The 14080-nt window shown below is 39.9% G+C and overlaps 1 protein-coding gene across 1 annotated transcript in view; it reads right to left on the bottom strand.

Annotated features, from left to right (window-relative positions):
• RGSL1 (regulator of G protein signaling like 1) overlaps positions 1-14080 on the bottom strand; it is a 123987-nt gene that overhangs the window by 85895 nt on the left and 24012 nt on the right. The gene's annotated exons all lie outside the window — the stretch shown is intronic.

A 14080-nucleotide genomic window follows, 5' to 3' on the forward strand; every position in this document is an offset into this window, starting at 1 on the left:
AAAGGACCTGAATGTGAGACAGGAAACCATCAAAACCTTAGAGGAGAAAGCAGGAAAAGACCTCTCTGACCTCAGCCGTAGCAATCTCTTACTCGACACATCCCCAAAGGCAAGGGAATTAAAAGCAAAAATGAATGATTGGGACCTCATGAAGATAAAAAGCTTCTGCACAGCAAAGGAAACAACCAACAAAACTAAAAGGCAACCAACAGAATGGGAAAAGATATTTGCAAATGACATATCAGACAAAGGGCTAGTATCTAAAATCTATAAAGAGCTCACCAAACTCCACACCCGAAAAACAAATAACCCAGTGAAGAAATGGGCAGAAAACATGAATAGACACTTCTCTAAAGAAGACATCCGGATAGCAACAGGCACATGAAAAGATGTTCAACGTCGCTCCTTATCAGGGAAATACAAATCAAAACCACACTCAGATATCACCTCACCCCAGTCAGAGTGGCCAAAATGAACAAATATGGAGACTATAGATGCTGGAGAGGATGTGGAGAAACAGGAACCCTCTTGCACTGTTGGTGGGAATGCAAATTGGTGCAACCACTCTGGAAAGCAGTGTGGAGGTTCCTCAGAAAATTAAAAATAGACCTACCCTATGACCCAGCAATAGCACTGCTAGGAATTTATCCAAGGGATACAGGAGTACTGATGCATAGGGGCACCTGTACCCCAATGTTTATAGCAGCACTCTCAACAATAGCCAAATTATGGAAAGAGCCTAAATGTCCATCAACTGATGAATGGATAAAGAAATTGTGGTTTATATACACAATGGAGTACTACGTGGCAATGAGAAAGAATGAAATATGGCCCTTTGTAGCAACATGGATGGAACTGGAGAGTGTAATGCTAAGTGAAATAAGCCATACAGAGAAAGACAGATACCATATGGTTTCACTCTTATGTGGATCCTGAGAAACTTAACAGGAACCCATGGGGGAGGGGAAGGAAAAAAAAAAAAGAGGTTAGAGTGGGAGAGAGCCAAAGCATAGGAGACTGTTAAAAACTGAGAACAAACTGAGGGTTGATGGGGGGTGGGAGGGAGGGGAGGGTGGGTGATGGGTATTGAGGAGGGCACCTTTTGGGATGTGCACTGGGTGTTGTATGGAAACCAATTTGACAATAAATTTCATTAAAAAAAAAGAACATTTCATCCTAGAGCAGCAGAATACACATTCTTCTCCAGTGCACATAGAACGTTCTCCAGAATAGATTACATACTGGGACACAGATCAGCCCTCAACAGGTACAAAAAAGATTGGGATCATACCATGCATATCTTCAGACCACAATGCTATGAAACTTGAAATCAACCACAAGAAAAAATGTGGAAACATAACAAATACTTGGAGAGTAAAGACCATCCTACTAAACAATGAATGGGCTAACCAAGAAGTTAAAGAGGAAATCAAAAATTACATGGAAGCCAATGAAAATGATAACACCACAACCCAAAACTTCTGGAACGCAGCAAAGGCAGCCATAAGAGGGAAATATATAGCAATCCAAGACTTCATAAAGAAGGAAGAAAGGTCTCAGATACACAACCTAAACTTATACCTTACAGAGCTGGAAAAAGAACAGCAAATAAAACCCAAAACCAGCAGAAGACAGGAAATAATAAAGATTAGAGCAGAAACCAATGCTATTGAAACCAAAACAAACAAACAAACAAACAAACAAAAAACCAGTAGAACAGATCAATGCCAAAAGCTGGTTCTTTGAAAGAATTAACAAAATTGATAAACCCCTAGCCAGTTTGATCAAAAAGAAAAAGGAAAGGACCCAAATAAATAAAATCAAGAATGAAAGAGAAGATCGCTTCTTGACCTTTTGGCTAAGATCAATGAAAGAGGAGAAATCACAACCAAAACAGCAGAAATAAAAACAATAATAGAATATTATAAGCAATTATGTGCCAATAAAATGGGCAATGTGGAAGAAATGAACAAATTCCTAGAAACATATAAACTACCAAAACTGAAACAGGAAGAAATAGAAAATGTGAATGGACGAATAACCAGTAAAGAAATCGAATTTGTAATCAAACATTTCCCAAAAAGCAAGAGTCCAGGGCCAGATGGCTTTCCGGGGGAATTCTACCAACATTTAAAAAAGAGTTAACACCTACTCTCGCGAGGCTGTTCCAAAAAAGACAAATGGAAGGAAAACTTCCAAACTCTTTCTATGAAGCCAGCATTATTACCTTGATTCCAAAACCAGACAAAGACCTCACTAAAAAAGGGGAGTTATAGACCAGTTTTCCTGATGAACATGGATGCAAAAATCCTCAACAAGATATTAGCCAACCAGATCCAACAATTCCTTAAAAAAGTATTCACCACGACCAAGTGGGATTTATACCTAGGATGCAAGGCTGGTTCAATATTCACAAAACAATCAATGTGAGACATCACATCAATAAAAGAAAGGACAAGAACCACATGATCCTCTCAATAGATATAGAGAAAGCATTTGACAAAAGACAGCATCCTTTCTTGATAAAAACCCTTAAGAAAGTAGGGATAGAAGGATCATACCTCAAGATCATAAAAGCCATGTACAAAAGACCCAACACTAATATCATCCTCAATGGGGAAAAAATGAGAGCTTTCCCCCCAAGGTCAGGAACAAAACAGGGATGTCCAATCTCACCACTGTTATTCAACATAGTATTGGAAGTCTTAGCCTCAGCAATCAGACAACACAAAGAAATAAAAGGCATCCAAATTGGCCAGGAGGAGGTCAACCTTTCACTCTTCACAGATGACATGATGCTCTGTATGGAAAACCCACAAGATTCCACCAAAAAACTGCTAGAACTGATCCATGAATTCAGCAAAGTTGCAGGATATAAAACCAATGCACAGAAATAGGTTGCATTCCCATACACCAATAATGAAGCAACAGAAAGAGAATTCAAGCAATGGATCCCATTTACAATTGCACCAAAAACCATAAAATACCTAGGAATAAATCTAACCAAAGACGTGAAAAATATATACACTGAAAACTATAGAAAGCTTATGAAAGAAACTGAAGAAGACACACAAAAAATGGAAAACTATTCCATGCTCCTGGATAGGAAGAACAAATATTGTTAAAATGTTAATATTACCCAAAGCAATCTACATAGTCAATGCAATCTCTATCAAAATAACAGCAGCATTCTTCACAGAACTAGAACAAACAATCCTAAAATTTGTATGGAATCAGAAGAGACCCCAAACAGCAAAGCAATCTTGAAAAATAAAAAGAAAACCAAAGCTGGAGATAAAACCAAAGCTGGAGATCCCAGACTTCAAGCTGTATTACAAAGCTGTAATCATCAAGACAGTATGGTACTGGCACAAAAACAGACACTCAGATCAATGGAACAGAATAGAGAGCCCAGAAATGGACCCACAAACGTATGACCAACTAATTTTTGACAAAGCAGGAAAGAATATCCAATGGAATAAAGACAGTCTGTTCAGCAAGTGGTGCTGGGAAAATTGGACAGTGACATGCAGAAAAATGAATCTGGACCACTTTCTTATACACAAAAGTAAAGTCAAAATGGATGACAGACCTAAATGTAATACAGGAAGTCATCAAAATCCTCGAGGAGAAAGTAGGCAAAAACCTCTTTGACCTTCGCCACAGCAACTTTTTACCCAACACATCTCCAGACGCAAGGGAAACAAAAGCAAAAATGAACTATTGGGACCTCATCAAAATAAAAAGCTTCTGCACAGTGAAGGAAACAGTTAGAAAAACTAAAGGCAACCAACAGAATGGGAGAAGATATTTGCAAATGACATATCAGATAAAAGGTTAGTATCCACAATCTATAAAGAACTTATCAAACTCAATACCCAAAAAACAAACAATCCAGTGAAGACATGGGCAAAAGACATGAATAGACACTTCACCAGAGAAGACATCCAGATGGCCAACCGACACATGAAAAAATGCTCAACATCACTCATCATCAGGGAAATACAAATCAAAATCACAATGAGATACCACCTCACACCTGTCAGAATGGCTAACATTAACAAATCAGGCCACAACAGATGTTGGCAAGGATGCAGAGAAAGAGGATCTCTTTTGCACTGCTGGTGGGAATGCAAAATGGTCCGACCACTCTGGAAAACAGTATGGAGTTTCCTCAAAAAATTAAAAATAGAACTACCCTACGACCCAGCAATTGCACTACTAGGTATTTATCCAAGGGATACAGGTGTACTGTTTTGAAGGGACACATGCACCCCAATGTTTATAGCAGTGCTATCAGCAATAGCCAAAGTATGGAAAGATCCTAAATGTCCATCGATGAATGAATGGATGTGGAAGATGTGGTATACATGTATATACATGAGGAGTTTAAGATACAAAACAGATGAACATAAGAAAGGGAAGCAAAATTAATATAAAAACAGGGAGGGGGAAAAACATAAGAGACTCTTAAATATTTAGAATAAACAGAGGGTTGCTGGAGGGGTTGTGGGAGGGGGGATGGACTAAATGGGTAATGGGCATTAATGAATCTACTCCGGAAATCATTGTTGTACTATATGCTAACTAACTTGGATGTAAATTAAAAAATAAATTAATTTAAAAATTTTTTAAAAACTGGAAAAAAAAAGAAATCTTCACATTTCCTTGTTCTTTTCTAAATAAATTACCATCTCATCTAATTCTCAAATGGTCCTGAGAACCAAACATCTTCTTTTGAAGTGTCTTCTCCTCATATTTCCCGCTTGAAGACCCTACATGCCTGTGCAGAATATTTCATTAAATTAAAAAGAAACAAACAAAAAACATTAACAACAAAAAACCTATAAGTCAGTGTTCAACTAGGTTTATTTGGGTGTACTCTCACCTTCACTCATTAATTTATGTGACAAATAGTTTCTGAGGGTCTCCTATCTGTCAGGCATTGTGAAAATGACTGAGAATATACAGATCAATATGCTACAAGCATTGTTCCCAAGGAGCTCATCTTCTAGCATGATGAATAGCATAGGATAGCATGCTACAATATAGGTGTGAACAAAGTTCTCTGGGAGCAGAGAGGCAGGAACATTTTTTTTGTTTTGTTTTCTTTTGAGTCCAGGAAATCCAGAAAGATTTCATAAAGGCAAAGAAACTTAAAAAGGAATTTGCATTTTGCAGGATAAGTAGGAACTTACCATAAGGAAGTTGAGTAAAGGGCATTCCAGGCAGTTGGAAGAACTTAAGCAAATGCACAGAGATTGGAAAGGACATGTTTGAAAATGGTAAGTACTCCAGCATCACTAAGCTGTAGCATCCTTCAAAGAGTACAGGGGTGGGGCAGTGGCAAAGGATAAGGCAGTGAAGATTGGATGGGACTACCCACTCGAATGCCTTAAGCAATGTAGGCATTATTTTGCAGGGAATGGGTCACCAATAATAATTTTTAAATGATGTAATATTGTCTTTACAAACTGCCCCAGTCATGCTGCCAAAAGGTGAGTCTAAGAATACAAGTTTTAGTAATTTCATCAGATCTCCTGCGTTCCTGGGAAACAGGAGTGAAGTATATTCCTGAGAAAATTATGCTCTGTGATTGAATACTAGCAATACATAATGTAATATGAGGTGACTGACCAATGGATAAGCTCTAAATATATATGTTAAATATGAATAATAAACGTGTGAAATGAGTACCCTATTAAAATCCCTTCCATCTTAAAAGATTTATGACTCTAAAAACTGGTGAATAAGTGATCTAATTGGTATCTTAACAAACAATGCTTAATAGGGCACTTTCCATTAGAAAAAATAGATGTGCAGCAAAAAAATAGGAAAAAGTAAAAACATACTAAAACAATATCTAAACTTATAATTACCTTTTAAAATTTGACCTACTATTATATATTTTTTCTATATATATTTTTGTTAGATTATATTAGGGTTTCCTTTAGAATTCAGTTTGTTCATCACTTGGTAAACTCTCCTGTCCCATCCTAAAAGCAGTACATAAAGGGACCAATAGTACATATTTCCCAGTGTCTGTAGAACTCCTTACTCCCGTCATCTTCAGCACCTGCTCGCAATCCTCTCCTCTCTGGTTAAAGCAAAGGCAATTTTTTTTAAATATATATATATGAAATTTATTGACAAATTGGTTTCCATACAACACCCAGTGCTCATCCCAAAAGATGCCCTCCTCAATACCCATCACCCACCCTCCCCTCCCTCCCACCCCCCATCAACCCTCAGTTTGTTCTCAGTTTTTAACAGTCTCTTATGCTTTGGCTCTCTCCCACTCTAACCTCTTTTTTTTTTTTTCCTTCCCCTCCCCCATGGGTTCCTGTTAAGTTTCTCAGGATCCACATAAGAGTGAAACCATATGGTATCTGTCTTTCTCTGTATGGCTTATTTCACTTAGCATTACACTCTCCAGTTCCATCCACGTTGCTACAAAAGGCCATATTTCATTTTTTCTCATTGCCACGTAGTATTCCATTGTGTATATATACCACAATTTCTTTATCCATTCATCAGTTGATGGACATTTAGGCTCTTTCCATAATTTGGCTATTGTTGAGAGTGCTGCTATAAACATTGGGGTACAGGTGCCCCTATGCATCAGTACTCCTGTATCCCTTGGATAAATTCCTAGCAGTGTTATTGCTGGGTCATAGGGTAGGTCTATTTTTTTTTTATTAAGCCGGTAGTAACATTTATTTATTTATCTTTTATTTTTAATGTTTATTTATTTATTTTTTTATATGAAATTTATTGACAAATTGGTTTCCATACAACACCCAGTGCTCATCCCAAAAGGTGCCCTCCTCAATACCCATCACCCACCCTCCCCTCCCTCCCACCCCCCATCAACCCTCAGTTTGTTCTCAGTTTTTAACAGTCTCTTATGCTTTGGCTCTCTCCCACTCTAACCTCTTTTTTTTTTTTTTCCTTCCCCTCCCCCATGGGTTCCTGTTAAGTTTCTCAGGATCCACATAAGAGTGAAACCATATGGTATCTGTCTTTCTCTGTATGGCTTATTTCACTTAGCATTACACTCTCCAGTTCCATCCACGTTGCTACAAAAGGCCATATTTCATTTTTTCTCATTGCCACGTAGTATTCCATTGTGTATATATACCACAATTTCTTTATCCATTCATCAGTTGATGGACATTTAGGCTCTTTCCATAATTTGGCTATTGTTGAGAGTGCTGCTATGAACATTGGGGTACAAGTGCTCCTATGCATCAGTACTCCTGTATCCCTTGGATAAATTCCTAGCAGTGCTATTGCTGGGTCATAGGGTAGGTCTATTTTTAATTTTCTGAGGAACCTCCACACTGCTTTCCAGAGCGGCTGCACCAATTTGCATTCCCACCAACAGTGCAAGAGGGTTCCTGTTTCTCCACATCCTCTCCAGCATCTATAGTCTCCTGATTTGTTCATTTTGGCCACTCTGACTGGCGTGAGGTGATACCTGAGTGTGGTTTTGATTTGTATTTCCCTGACAAGGAGCGACGCTGAACATCTTTTCATGTGCCTGTTGGCCATCCGGATGTCTTCTTTAGAGAAGTGTCTATTCATGTTTTCTGCCCATTTCTTCACTGGGTTATTTGTTTTTCGGGTGTGGAGTTTGGTGAGCTCTTTATAGATTTTAGATACTAGCCCTTTGTCCGATATGTCATTTGCAAATATCTTTTCCCATTCCGTTGGTTGCCTTTTAGTTTTGTTGGTTGTTTCCTTTGCTGTGCAGAAGCTTTTTATCTTCATAAGGTCCCAGTAATTCACTTTTGCTTTTAATTCCCTTGCCTTTGGGGATGTGTCGAGTAAGAGATTGCTACGGCTGAGGTCAGAGAGGTCTTTTCCTGCTTTCTCCTCTAAGGTTTTGATGGTTTCCTGTCTCACATTTAGGTCCTTTATCCATTTTGAGTTTATTTTTGTGAATGGTGTGAGAAAGTGGTCTAGTTTCAACCTTCTGCATGTTGCTGTCCAGTTCTCCCAGCACCATTTGTTAAAGAGGCTGTCTTTTTTCCATTGGATGTTCTTTCCTGCTTTGTCAAAGATGAGTTGGCCATACGTTTGTGGGTCTAGTTCTGGGGTTTCCATTCTATTCCATTGGTCTGTGTGTCTGTTTTTGTGCCAATACCATGCTGTCTTGATGATGACAGCTTTGTAGTAGAGGCTAAAGTCTGGGATTGTGATGCCTCCTGCTTTGGTCTTCTTCTTCACAATTCCTTTGGCTATTCGGGGCCTTTTGTGGTTCCATATGAATTTTAGGATTGCTTGTTCTAGTTTCGAGAAGAATGCTGGTGCAATTTTGATTGGGATTGCATTGAATGTGTAGATAGCTTTGGGTAGTATTGACATTTTGACAATATTTATTTCTCCAATCCATGAGCAGGGAATGTCTTTCCATTTCTTTAAATCTTCTTCAATTTCCTTCATAAGCTTTCTATAGTTTTCAGCATACAGATCCTTTACATCTTTGGTTAGATTTATTCCTAGGTATTTTATGCTTCTTGGTGCAATTGTGAATGGGATCATTTTCTTTATTTGTCTTTCTGTCGCTTCATTGTTAGTGTATAAGAATGCAACTGATTTCTGTACATTGATTTTGTATCCTGCAACTTTGCTGAATTCATGTATCAGTTCTAGCAGACTTTTGGTGGAGTCTATCGGATTTTCCATGTATAATATCATGTCATCTGCAAAAAGCGAAAGCTTGACTTCATCTTTGCCAATTTTGATGCCTTTGATTTCCTTTTGTTGTCTGATTGCTGATGCTAGAACTTCCAGCACTATATTAAACAACAGCGGTGAGAGTGGGCATCCCTGTCATGTTCCTGATCTCAAGGAAAAAGCTCTCAGTTTTTCCCCGTTGAGGATGATGTTAGCTGTGGGCTTTTCATAAATGGCTTTTATGATCTTTAAGTATGTTCCTTCTATCCCGACTTTCTCAAGGGTTTTTATTAAGAAAGGGTGCTGGATTTTGTCAAAGGCCTTTTCTGCATCGATTGACAGGATCATATGGTTCTTCTCTTTTTTTTTGTTAATGTGATGTATCACGTTGATTGATTTGTGAATGTTGAACCAGCCCTGCATCCCAGGAATGAATCCCACTTGATCATGGTGAATAATTCTTTTTATATGCTGTTGAATTCGATTTGCTAGTATCTTATTGAGAATTTTTGCATCCATATTCATGAGGGATATTGGCCTGTAGTTCTCTTTTTTTACTGGGTCTCTGTCTGGTTTAGGAATCAAAGTAATACTGGCTTCATAGAATGAGTCTGGAAGTTTTCCTTCCCTTTCTATTTCTTGGAATAGCTTGAGAAGGATAGGTATTATCTCTGCTTTAAACGTCTGGTAGAACTCCCCTGGGAAGCCATCTGGTCCTGGACTCTTATTTGTTGGGAGATTTTTGATAACCGATTCAATTTCTTCGCTGGTTATGGGTCTGTTCAAGCTTTCTATTTCCTCCTGATTGAGTTTTGGAAGCATGTGGGTGTTCAGGAATTTGTCCATTTCTTCCAGGTTGTCCAATTTGTTGGCATATAATTTTTCATAGTATTCCCTGATAATTGTTTGTATCTCTGAGGGATTGGTTGTAATAATGCCATTTTCATTCATGATTTTATCTATTTGGGTCATCTCCCTTTTCTTTTTGAGAAGCCTGGCTAGAGGTTTGTCAATTTTGTTTATTTTTTCAAAAAACCAACTCTTGGTTTCGTTGATCTGCTCTACAGTTTTTTTAGATTCTATATTGTTTATTTCTGCTCTGATCTTTATTATTTCTCTTCTTCTGCTGGGTTTAGGCTGCCTTTGCTGTTCTGCTTCTATTTCCTTTAGGTGTGCTGTTAGATTTTGTATTTGGGATTTTTCTTGTTTCTTGAGATAGGCCTGGATTGCTATGTATTTTCCTCTCAGGACTGCCTTCGCTGCGTCCCAGAGCGTTTGGATTGTTGTATTTTCATTTTCGTTTGTTTCCATATATTTTTTGATTTCTTCTCTACTTGCCTGGTTGACCCACTCATTCGTTAGTAGGGTGTTCTTTAACCTCCATGCTTTTGGAGGTTTTCCAGACTTTTTCCTGTGGTTGATTTCAAGCTTCATAGCATTGTGGTCTGAAAGTATGCATGGTATAATTTCAATTCTTTTATACTTATGAAGGGATGTTTTGTGACCCAGTATATGATCTATCTTGGAGAATGTTCCATGTGCACTCGAGAAGAAAGTATATTCTGTTGCTTTGGGATGCAGAGTTCTAAATATATCTGTCAAGTCCATCTGATCCAATGTCTCATTCAGGGCCCTTGTTTCTTTATTGACCGTGTGTCTAGATGATCTATCCATTTCTGTAAGTGGGGTGTTAAAGTCCCCTGCAATTACCACATTCTGATCAATAAGGTTGCTTATGTTTATGAGTAATTGTTTTATATATTTGGGGGCTCTGGTATTCGGCGCATAGACATTTATAATTGTTAGCTCTTCCTGATGGATAGACCCTGTAACTATTATATAATGTCCTTCTTCATCTCTTGTTACAGCCTTTAATTTAAAGTCTAGTTTGTCTGATATAAGTATGGCTACTCCAGCTTTCTTTTGGCTTCCAGTAGCATGATAAATAGTTCTCCATCCCCTGACTCTCAATCTAAAAGTGTCCTCAGGTCTAAAATGAGTCTCTTGTAGACAGCAAATAGATGGGTCTTGTTTTTTTATCCATTCTGATACCCTATGTCTTTTGGTTGGTGCATTTAATCCATTTACATTCAGTGTTATTATAGAAAGATACGGGTTTAGAGTCATTGTGATGTCTGTATGTTTTATGCTTGTAGTGATGTCTCTGGTACTTTGTCTCACAGGGTCCCCATTAGGATCTCTTGTAGGGCTGGTTTAGTGGTGACAAATTCCTTCAGTTTTTATTTGTTTGGGAAGACCTTTATCTCTCCTTCTATTCTAAATGACAGACTTGCTGGATAAAGGATTCTCGGCTGCATATTTTTTCTGTCTAGCACACTGAAAATCTCGTGCCAAGTCTTTCTGGCCTGCCAAGTTTCAAAAGAGAGATCAGTCACGAGTCTTATAGGTCTCCCTTTATATGTGAGGGCACGTTTACCCCTTGCTGCTTTCAGAATTTTCTCTTTATCCTTGTATTTTGCCAGTTTCACTATGATATGTCGTGCAGAAGATCGATTCAAGTTACGTCTGAAGGGAGTTCTCTGTGCCTCTTGGATTTCAATGCCTTTTTCCTTCCCCAGTTCAGGGAAGTTCTCAGCTATGATTTCTTCAAGTACCCCTTCAGCACCTTTCCCTCTCTCTTCCTCCTCTGGGATACCAATTATGCGTATATTATTTCTTTTTAGTGTATCACTTAGTTCTCTAATTTTCCCCTCATACTCCTCGATTTTTTTATCTCTCTTTCTCTCAGCTTCCTCTTTTTCCATAACTTTTCTTCTAGTTCACCTATTCTCTCCTCTGCCTCTTCCATCCGAGCCGTGGTGGTTTCCATTTTGTTTTGCATTTCATTTAAAGCGTTTTTCAGCTCCTCGTGACTGTTCCTTAGTCCCTTGATCTCTGTAGCAAGAGATTCTCTGCTGTCCTGTATACTGTTTTCCAGCCCAGCGATTAATTTTATGACTATTATTCTAAATTCACTTTCTGTTATATTATTTAAATCCTTTTTGATCAGCTCATTAGCTGTTGTTATTTCCTGGAGATTCTTCTGAGGGGAATTCTTCCGCTTGGTCATTTTGGATAGTCCCTGGTGTGGTGAGGACCTGCAGGGCACTTCCCCTGTGCTGTGGTGTATAACTGGAGTTGGTGGGCGGGGCCGCAGTCAGTCCTGATGTCTGCCCCCAGCCCACCGCTGGAGCCACAGTCAGACTGGTGTGTGCCTTCTCTTCCCCTCTCCTAGGGGCGGGATTCATTGTGGGGTGGCGTGGCCCGTCTGGGCTACTTGCACACTGCCAGGCTTGTGGTGCTGGGGATCTGGCGTATTAGCTGGGGTGGGTAGGCAAGGTGCACGGCGGCAGGGGGGGCAGGCTTAGCTTGCTTCTCCTTAGGTGATCCACTTCAGGAGGGGCCCTGTGGCAGCCGGAGGGAGTCAGATCCGCTGCCAGAGGTTTGGCTCCGCAGAAGCACAGAGTTGGGTGTTTGCGCGGAGCGAGCAATTTCCCTGGCAGGAACCAGTTCCCTTTGGTATTTTGGCTGGGGGATGGGCGAGGGATATAGCGCTGGCGAGCGCCTTTGTTCCCCACCAAACTGAGCTCTGTCATCCGGGGGCTCTGCAGCTCTCCCTCCCTTTGTCCTCCAGCCTTCCCACTTTCCGAGCAGAGCTGTTAACTTATGACCTCCCAGACGCTAAGTCGAGCTTGCTGATGGAACACAGTCCGTCAGGCCCCTCCGCTTTTGCAAGCCAGACTCAGGGTCTCTGCTTGGCCGGAGAGCCGCCCCTCCGCCCCGGCTCCCTCCCGCCAGTCCGTGGAGCACGCACCGCCTCGCCGTCCTTCCTACCCTCTTCCGTGGGCCTCTCGTCTGCGCTTGGGTCTGGCGACTCCATTCTGCTAATCCTCTGGCGGTTTTCTGGGTTATTTAGGCAGGTGTAGGTGGAATCTAAGTGATCAGCAGGACGCGCGGTGAGCCCAGCGTCCTCCTACACCGCCATCTTCCCCTCGAGCGCAAAGGCAATTTTTAAGCTTATGCTCTGTCTTCCAAGTTCACATCCACTTCTCTACCTGTGTCCTTGTATAGTATAGTATCCTTAATGTATCTATAAACTTATTAAATCCACAAATGCAATTACAAAATATGATTTTTTCCCAGTTTTCATTTCATATATGAGGACAAAGAGACCTAGGGATATTGAAGGATTTAGACTTGGAGTTTGTTCAATACCACATAGCCAAACAGTGACAGACCCAGGACTCTAAAAACCTTTCCTAGACTGTGTCTCCACATCAGTGAGTCAGAAGTCAGGAAAGGGACATATCAGTGGGCATGCTATCAGGACTTCACAAAGGTTGATTGGATAATTGGAGGATGGTTGAAGAGCTGGATGAAAATCAGAATTCTCATAGAAACTAGTTGTCTCCAACTAGAAAAGATAGTCCTGGTCAAGGACAAAAGAGGGGCCATTGCCAACTGGAACTTATTGGTTCAACAGATGTCTGTGGAGCATGAATGCTATCAACACTATCAAGCACTGGATACAATACCCTAAGGTACTGTTCTAGATGCTGGGAAGACAGTACTAGTGAAACAGATAAAAATTTCTGCCCTCATAGGGAAAAAGAAAATAAGCAAAATAATTTTCTGTATATAATATATGCATACATGTACATTTTAAGGATTATATGTGTATTATACAGACACTCATACAATGATGTATATATGTATGTATGTATGTATGTATGTATGTAAGATGGATGGATGGATCTAGGTAATAATAAGTGCTAAGGAGAAAAGTATAATGGGAATGGGGTGAAATTTTATATGAAGTGGGTAAGGAAGGCCTCACTGAGATGACTTGAGCAAACAGCTGAAGGGCTCATCTGCGTGAACATCTGCACATTATACACAGTGGGAGCACCACCATTGAGCTGACAGTGTGTCTGGAATGTCGGAGTGATGAGCACAGGGGCAGTGGAAGATGAAGCTAGAGAGGGGAGGTAGAGGAGAGATTATGTAGGCCTTGTCATTTTGGCAAGGACTTTGGATTTTACTGAAGACAGAAAGCCATCTGTTTTCAAGGTCCTCACTCACTTCCTTTTACTTATTTTCAGTTCAATTACACAATTTATGTTTCTGCAGATTCACCATGGCCAGTTGAAATGAGCCTGCTTAGGACCAAGGACAGATCCATAGGCATCGGTTAGGAGGCCACTGTAGTAATCCAGGTGACACTGGATGTGACATGGGCAAGTGTGGTTGTAACACAGAAAGGGAGGAATGCCAGATTCTAGATATATTTTTGAGATTGAGCCAATAGGATTCACCAATAGACTACACGTGGGTATGAGACAGAAAGGTAAGTCATGGGTGATAACAAGATTTTTTAAAGAATTTTTGGCTTGTTCTT

Source organism: Lynx canadensis, chromosome F1 (assembly GCF_007474595.2).
Source record: "Lynx canadensis isolate LIC74 chromosome F1, mLynCan4.pri.v2, whole genome shotgun sequence".
NCBI lineage: Eukaryota > Metazoa > Chordata > Mammalia > Carnivora > Felidae > Lynx > Lynx canadensis.